This window comes from Humulus lupulus, chromosome 3 (assembly GCF_963169125.1).
Source record: "Humulus lupulus chromosome 3, drHumLupu1.1, whole genome shotgun sequence".
Lineage (NCBI taxonomy): Eukaryota > Viridiplantae > Streptophyta > Magnoliopsida > Rosales > Cannabaceae > Humulus > Humulus lupulus.
Genome location: NC_084795.1, coordinates 154634543 through 154644078, shown reverse-complemented (window position 1 = coordinate 154644078; position 9536 = coordinate 154634543). Strand labels below are relative to the sequence as shown.

The 9536-nt window shown below is 32.6% G+C and overlaps 1 long non-coding RNA gene across 1 annotated transcript; it reads left to right on the top strand.

Moving 5' to 3' along the window:
• Positions 1-1733: 1733 nt before the first annotated feature.
• On the top strand, positions 1734-3286 carry LOC133821408 (uncharacterized). Its single transcript, XR_009887550.1, has 2 exons — positions 1734-2179; positions 2463-3286. It is a non-coding gene; the product is annotated as an uncharacterized LOC133821408 (long non-coding RNA).
• Positions 3287-9536: the final 6250 nt, after the last annotated feature.

Here is a 9536-nt window from a genome sequence, read left to right as displayed (position 1 = left end):
CATTAGAAATATCAGATAATCTCTCATAAAATTCAGATAGTGTTTCAGAATCAGACATCCGAAGGTCATCAAACCTAGTTTGTAACATAATAAATCTAGACCTTTTGATATCTACAGTTATTTCAAACTCAGTTTGAAGAATTGTCCAAGCATCTTTAGCCGAGACACATGTGGAAACAAGTTTTATAAAACTTTCTCCAACACCATTAAATATGGCATGAAGAGCTTTATTATTATAACTGGATAGTTTTTCTTCTTCTGTATCCCAAATAAGTTCAGATTTTACAATTGTGCTTCCATCTTCACCTTTTTCAGTAGGAGGTGACCATCCAGACAAAATTGCTCTCCATGCTTTCTCATCTTGAGCTTTTATGAAAGCTCTCATCCTAACTTTCCAATATGGATAGTTTGAGTCATTAAGCAATGGAGGTCGAGACACCAAACTACCTTCTGCAAAGAAAGACATTTCACACAAAACAAATCAAACGGAAAATAACCACAAGATCTCACTAAGAGTTTAGTGAACCTGGCTCTGATACCAATTGAAATTCTGATTTTTATGATTACCAACTTAATTATTCAATTTAAATAATTAATTGCTGAACTGTTACAGAAATGTAAACAGTCACAGAGACTGTTTGAACAGAAACCAGATATGTTTAAATAGTTTATCACCAGAAGATAAAAACGAACATAAGGTAAATAACATACGAAATTATACGTGGTATCAGCAATTTTTGCAGATTGCTACTAGTCCACGGGGCCACACCTAGAGAATGAAATTTATTAGAAGAATATCTAAATGATTACAAAACCAAATTGACTTATACAAATAAAGACTCCCTCTTGAATTTGTTGCAACTGTTGTAATCTAAACTCCTAATCAAATTTCTGAAGTGCTAAGCTCTTGAACTCCCTTCAAATCATAACACTTGCACTTTTCCTCCCGAAAAGTGACTCACAAACAAGACTTCTCCCAAAGCTTGATGAACAATGTCCAAGTGTGTTCAACCTAAACTATTAACACAAAGAAAACAATACAGAAGCACACTGTAATAAACCACTAAGAACTTGCTGGACTCAAGTTCTGCACATAATAAAAAGTCTCTAAAACTTGAAAAATATTTGGAAAATAATACACCAAGAGAGATGATCAAAAACCAACGGCCTAAGGATTATTATATACCCTTTAGAATCCCTTTAGATCGTGGAAAACAAATCAGAAACCAATCAGCCAATAAATGGAAAATCTTCCCAAACAGGAAAGTCAGAATCTATTCAAACAGACTGGAAATCCGTTTAAACAGATTCATTGAACCTGGACAGTTTTTAAACCCAATTTCCTTAAATAAATAAGGAAGCAATATATACATTATATCTGCAAGCTGTACACGGTTTCTGGACAACCAAATCAGATCAAGAAATAAATACCAATAATTTCCATATATACAAGAGTTAAGACAAGATAATCTTTTATAGGAAATTATATATTTATTCTATTAACATATATAGAATAATCTGATTTTAGAAAACACATCACAACAAAACAGGAAACTACCCATTTCTAAAATTCTTCTTTAATTAATTTTGTCAATTTTGTCAAATATGCCAGTAAAGGATTTTACATGTACAATCAAAATATTTGCTGTATCCATTCACCAATCACAACCCTTTGTTTATAACCGTATGGGCTATATATATTCATTTGTAATCACCTCTGAAAGTTTGAGCTTGAAGTAACATAATACAGAGAAGAGAAGAATTCCAGTCTATTCTTTTCCTTTTTTATCTTGGTATCAGTGCCCATGACTAACGTCAATGAAGAATCCTCAAGCTTCCGAAGAGCAATCCTCTACCACAAATCCCAGTGCTACCATTCCAACTACTACCATCTCTTCTTCCCCTGTCATGCGCATACCACCACCATCACTTTATCTTCCTTTTCCTACTTCCTTAGCAGCTTTTCCCCTTGCTCAGCCCATGATTAGTCAAGCCCCTGGCATCTTTCCCTCTTCTCACTTAGCTCTGCTTACCCTTAAACTTGACTGCAACAATTAATCCTTCTGGAAATATCAAGTCCTTCCAGCCCTCAGAGCTCATGAACACTATGGATACATTCTTGGTACTAAATCGTGCCATCCTCAATTCGTTGATCATACCACAGGTGGTACCATAACTGGTGAGTCTCGCCAAGTTAACTTTGGTTACAATGTTTGGATTCGCACTGACCAGTCCATTCTCAATTGGTTGATGAACTCTATCTCTAAATCCTTGTTGTCATATTATGCGTTGTCAAACTTCAATGGAGCTGTGGAATACCCTTGAATTGCTTTTCTTCACGAGCTCCAAAGCTCGCACACTTCAGTTGGGATTTCAGCTTCAGTCACTTAAAAAGGGAAATTTATCTATTCATGATTACATGCTTAAAATGCATAATATTACTGATGGTTTGTTTGTTGCAGGGCAATAAATTTCAGATGAAGAGCTTATTTTGTATATTTTAGGTGGCCTCGGTCATGATTATGACTCTATTGTGGGTAATCTTACCTCTCATCATGACAAACTAACTCTTCAGGAGCTGCAATACATGTTGCAGAGTCAAGATATGCGTATGGATCAACTAAATATACCTTCTAATCACACTGCTCCCAGTGCAAATATTGCCACTTAGATGAAGAAAACACTCAACTTTTCTAGCCCTTCATCTCCTTCATTTAATGGTCATGGCTTCTCTACTCGTGATCGTGGTGGTGGCCGTAGGGGTCGTAGAAATCTTCCTATATGCCAATTGTGTTCCCGTCCAGGCCATGTTTCTTCAAAATGCTATCATCAGTTTGATATCTCGTTCTAGACCCCTATTGGTTTCTCACCTAACAATCAGCCACATACTAAAAATTTTGGAAATTCGAATGCATGGTCAGCTGGCCTTTCTTTCCTCCACTGATAACTCAAATGAAAATGCCTGGTACATTGACAGTGGAGCTACAAATTACATTACTGCAGATGCTTCAAACTTGCAGCAAAAATCTTATTTGAAAGGTATAACTCACTTAGTTATTGGTAATGGCCAAACTTTGTTTATTACTAAAATTGGCAGCACTGATTTATTTGTACCTCATTCTTCCAAAGCTTTTCATCTCGAGAATATCCTTTGTGTCCCTCAAATTACCAAAAACTTGTTATCTATTTCTCAATTAGCCAATGATAATGATGTTTTTGTTGAGTTTTATGATGATTATTGACCTGATTGTTGGGAAAACTTATACAAGATCTTTATTTATTTTCATGTAGATCTAATATTAAAAAAATTAATATGAGATAACCTAGAACATGTTTCTAAAATAGAGTTTAAAGAGAAACAATGATAAGAATACTTACAGTATACGCAGCGGAATGAATGGGTTCTTCCTTCAGTTTCTTTAACCCTTGTATTCTTTCTGTCACAGAGTATTACCAAAAAACTAAACCGATCTTCTATAATCTTCACAGTCTTCCAAAGTATCCTTAGAATCACGTAGACTAGAGTGGGAAATTCTCAACACATGAAATAGATACAGAGAGAAGAAGAGAAAATAACTAAGAGGCTTAGAAAAGGACTTGTGTTTAGAGAGAATCTAAAAACTATCAGAAAACTGGTCTGTGGTCTTGTGACTTCTGAACTTATATTTTCATCTCTCACTTAGCACTCCTTTTATAGACTCAATTAAGCTATTTAGTTTAATTAAAAAATAGATAAAATAATAGCCAATTAACAACACTAGGTCGAAATTATCATGGGCTTTAGGCCCGTGAAATTTCCCATTTGATTATAATCCCATTGGACTTAAAAAATCAAGACCTATATTATTTTCTATTGATTTAATTAATTAATTAATTATGTAAATCATTTATCAAATTAATTATTTATAATTTGAACCTTGATTTAAAATTATTTATTAATTTAGATACCAATTTATCTTAATTAATAAATCTGCCATAATTTTTCTTTTCTTCTCTAAATTACATAACTATGTTAAACTATCCGAAATTGACCTAGTCAACTTTGATAATTCTAATTGATAATTAAATCAATTAATTGAGACTATCTAGATGATTTTATCCAAGGAACAGTGGGGACCATGGGCCTATGAAATCAAGCTCCAATAAGTTATCATAAATCTAACAAATAAATTTACTAACTTATTAATTCCTCGTGACTTCACTATAGACTCGGAATTGTACTCTTGAATTCATAGAATTCTCTATAACAAATATAGATAAGTTATTAATTATCCATTGCTACAACCATAATTTTCACTCAATCCTCTATAGACAGTCTACAATGAGATGGGACTAAAATACAGTTTTACCCCTCATTGTATTTTATCAATAAAACACTTAGTTCCTTGTAAATGATATTTCGGTAAACTAATCTTAATTACTGAAATGAGATCTCTATAATTTAGCACCTTGAACCAAACTAAAAGGAAACCATCATTTTACTTCTTCATCAGAAGCTATAGATGTTCATATCTTAGATTAACACTCCCACTCAATTATACTACTGAGTTCCCAAAATGTAAGTATGGGCTAGTCCGTAGGGTAAGCTGGTAAAGAAGAAGTCAAAGAACTCAAATAATACAATCAGTTAGAATACTAACCACTCAGAATTGAGATTGAACTGACCTATGGTCAACCATATGATATGACTAGAATAGATAATAACGGTATGTTTACTTATCCTAACAATTGTAAATACCAGTCCAGTCCAATGTAACAAATACATTCGATCTTATCTACTTTGCTAATGTTCTGGAAAGTACATAACACCACAATATGTAAGTAGATCATATTGTAGATTGGCAAGTCAGTGTAAATCCTGTGCACTGACTAATCTTAGGAGTAACTTATTTTGAACATATAATCATATTTATATTCTACAGTGATTACGTCACTATAAATATGATTAGCTATATGCTCAGGATTTAATAGAAGTTTATATTAAACAAATAATCATGAAAATAAAACATGTGAGCAAAGTGATTGACCGCTTATGGAATTCACTTACCGCTTATGGAATTCACTTACAACAATAGTTATCAGACCGCAATAAGAATGACACCTTTTGAAATATTGTATGGGCGTAAGTATAGAACCCCACTTCATTGGGACGAGGTAGGTAAAAGGAAACTTTTGGGTCCAGACGCAGTAAGAGAGGCAACAGAAGCAGTAGAAAAGATTAGGTAGGGAATGGTCACAACTCAAAGTCACCAGAAGAGCTATACCGATGCTAAGAGGCGAAATGTTGAGTTTTCAGTAGACGATCAAGTCTTTCTCAAAGTATCTCCGATGAAGGGGATTATGCATTTCGGAAAGAAAGGAGAGTTAAATCCCAAGTATATAGGTCCTTTTGAGATATTGGACAAAGTAAAGCAAGTAGCATATTGTTTGGCTTTACATCAATCATTAGTTGAAATGCATAAAGTTTTACATATATCTATGTTGAGAAGGTATGTATCATATCCATCCCATGTGCTCGATTACAAGGCTCTAGAATTGAAACAAGATTTCAGTTATGAAGAACGACCAGTACTCGTTCTAGAGTGGGGAACTAAGGAGTTAAGGTCCAAAAGTATCCCTACACTTAAAATCTTGTGGAGCAATAGCACTAAACAAGAGGCAACATTGGAATTGGAGGAAGATATGAGGGAATGGTATCCCGAAGTTTTTAGTAAGTCAAATTTCGAGGACAAAATTTCTTTAAGGAATAGATAATTATAGTAACTGAGGTTGCCTTTCTCTTAGACCTCTTTATTTATGTGATTATAGGTTGTCTTTATTATATAGAATAGATTTAACTTGAGTTGTGGTGATAGAATAAGGTTTAATTTATAAAATATTTAATTGTTATGATTATAATATTTAGTAATTATGATTATTATAGTATAGTATATTTTTATGATATTAGTAACCTTGTTTGTGGGAAAATGGGTGATTGCATAAGAATAAATTGATTATGGTATTATTAAGAATTGTTATGGATCGAGTCTACATAAAACCCTAAAGCCCAATAAGATTTTGGGCTTAGTAAATTCAAAATCAGCCTAGAGAATTAGAGTTTGTTATTTTATGGTTAGGTAAGATATTTTTGGGTTAGGTTTTTTATTTAGATAATTAAATAGAGTTTTCGTAACTTTAGAGTACTGTAACTTTGAACCTGTTTTTGACCTTGATATATTATGATTTTGGAAAAATAGTATTTCTAAAAAGTTATAGATAATTGAATTTCCATCGATATAAAGATTGTCTAAATCGGACTCCTACAACTTCAGTTATGTCGATTTTACTATAGGTGAGTCCAGATTTATGAGATTTAGGTAGTTAGAGGTTGGGATATTTTTCCTAGGTAGTTTGATGTTAGATTATTCCTCAATTATTTAATAAAAATATTAATAAGATAATGTAGAGATATTTTCTATAGAAGTTAAGATTCTATTATATTTAAATTTAAATTTGGATTATAGTTATAATTAAATTAGGATTTTTGAGAGCCTATAAATAGCGCCTATTCCGTCTCATTTTTTTTTTCATTCAGTCTTACTCTTCTTGAGACCCTCACGCACACACACTCTCTCTCTCTCTCTCTCCCTATTGTTGTCATGCACCACCATCAAAACATAAACCCTAAGGCTGAAATCATCATCACCATCACCTCTTCAAATCTTTGAAACCCTAGTACCCAAAGAGATATCTTCAAATCTTTCTTATTGTCAAAGCCCTACAACCAAGCATTTAAGGATCTAGGGATTTTCTTCAAGATCAAGGTTGAGGTATAGTTGTGGTTGTGTTTGAGTTTTATATCTATTGGTTTATGTTTTAATAATGGTATTATGTTTATGAAATTGGGTTTTAAGAGAGATTAGCATATAAAGGACTCAAGTATAGTTTATGTGCACCACACTCAAGGTAAGGAAAATTAGGTTGTTTAGTTTATGACCTAGTTTATGTTTTGTATGACCTAACATTTCAGGTACAATAAAGCAGTAAGTGTGGCTGGAGCAAAGGTGTCCAATGATGTATGATAGACTTATGTCCGGTAGGCTCAGTTGTCAAACTTGTGTGACGGACCTAAGTTGATGTCTGGTAGGCTCGGTTGCCAAACTTGTATGACAGACTTATGTCTGGGGCTTAATTGCCACCCCTATATAAGCACTTATCTTTTTATTATATCTATCTTGTTATTATGACTTATGACCTATGTCCCATGGTTATTATTATGACTTATGACTATGAACTATGATTTATTATTATGACTTAGGCTATGTTATGACCTAGGGTTTTATGATGTTGTATGATTAGTATAAATAAATCCTGTTATGACACTTGTGAAATTTATAATATGTTTGATTATATGATTATATAACAGACTCTTACTTGTTTTTTGGGATGTCTTGATTTGTTATTTTTGTGTTTATGACCAATGTTATGATTGCAGGATATAATATATGATCTAGATCTATGTGTGATCTTTGGTATGATGGTGATATAGGATAGATTTTGACTTTGAATTCTATTATGATTCTAGTATTGCATGTGTATTTGTTCGTTATGAGCTTATAATTGATTTATGTATGATTTGTTGTGTATTTTCCTTACTGGGCTTAGACGCTCATTCCTTTCTTTTATTTTTGCTGAGTAAGTTAACTATAGATGACTGATGGCGAGCGGATTCCCAATAGCAAGACTGGTGTGAATATGTGGGGGCCGTATAGCACCATGTTATTTTCTTGGAAAATTATGAACTTTATGATTTAATGTTGCCTAGTCTAATTTTATTTTATTGTAAAGACTATTATTTATTTTTTCCTAAACCTGGGTTATATTTATTTTAAATTATCAATAAAGAATGCAACACTTTTTACGATTTATTACGTTAATTTTCAACATCTTTATTTTCTACAATTATAGCTAGAATTTAGGGTGTTACAAAATTTGATCTTGGTAATTATAAAATTGAGTGCAGGACACTACATTAATTATTAAGATTAATTGGACATTAGAGAGGTAATCTTTTTTTTATTATATTATTTTTGTTTACGAAAATTAAAAAGGGTCCAAAACCATAATTTTTCAAAGTAACGAATTATATAATCTTTTTAAAATAAAATTAATTTTTAATCTAACTTTCTCTTACATAAACTAAACCTAATCAATATTTCCAATGATTTTTTCCTAATTAATTAATTCAACTTAATTTAACAAAGTTTATAATTTAAGTGATTTTACCGAAAAGTGTGGGATTTTTCGTAAAATCAAAGAAAAGGTAAAATTGGTAAATCTTGATAGCTTCCAACACTTATTTTCCCAGCTAGTTTCGGTAGTGAAAATGGAGAGACAAATTTCGTAAAAGACGAATTTCAAATAACTAGACCCTTTGATGGAATTCTTCTGAAAAACTTCGATGTCCTTATGGCTTAAAACGTGGGAGGACGAAAAATAACCGTAGTGGGTATTCGATGGTGACCTTAAATGCCCAAAGTTTTTAATTTACTATAATGTCATAATTAATTTTTATTTCCCTACTAATCCATGACTGTTACACTTTGTGTTTAAAATAATGGTTTAATAACTAAGCGAGTCATTTGCACTCAAAAGTGTAATAAATGTAAAATAGAAGTTTAAGTGCTAAAAACTTTGGTCAAAAGGTTCAAACTTTTCATTAAAATTTTAAACATCTACAAGGGATCCCAAAAGGTTTATACAAAATGTAATTACATTTAACATTCTAAAAAATAGTCGGTCTAAGTGACAAAAGTGGATTTTTACTCTATGTCTGTAACGGCCCAAAATTGCTAATAAGGCTTAAGGGCCTTGATTAGTGTGTCGGGAGAGCATAATTGGTATTTATGTGAATTAATGATTTAATGCATGATTATGTCGCATGCATGATTATATGGATGTGAATAAATGCATTATGAGTATTAAATGTGCATATGGGCCCTATTTAGCTTCCAAGGGCATATTTGTAATTTTTGCCCGTGGAGGGCATAAAATGTAATTATATGCGATAAATTGTTGAGACCACATTATTATATGGATATATATTTGCAACATATGTCTCGAGATGATCCTAGTGAGCGGTTCGGCGAAATAGTCACGGCGAGGGTTTATACCCGGCTCGGGGGAGCCTGGGGGTATTTCTAGGAATTTGGGAGAGATATTGGATTATTAGACATTGGGGAAAATATTTGGTGATTAATTGGATGACGCGATTTAAGTGATAAATGTTAGGAAGACTCGAGGGATTAACGGGAATTGGGAGCAAATGACCAATATACCCTTAGATTGATTAAAAGACTTGGATTTAATTGGGAGGGCAAAAGGGTCTTTTGGGTTATTAGAAGATATAATTGATATATCTGACTTCTTTTTAGAGCATAAGGGAAAGTTGTAGAAAACTGAAGGAAAAGAAGAAAAAACAAAACTCTCTCCCTCTTCCTCATGATTTATTTCCCTCTCACTCTCCCTTGAGGATTTTGAAGCTGAGAACTCAAGAG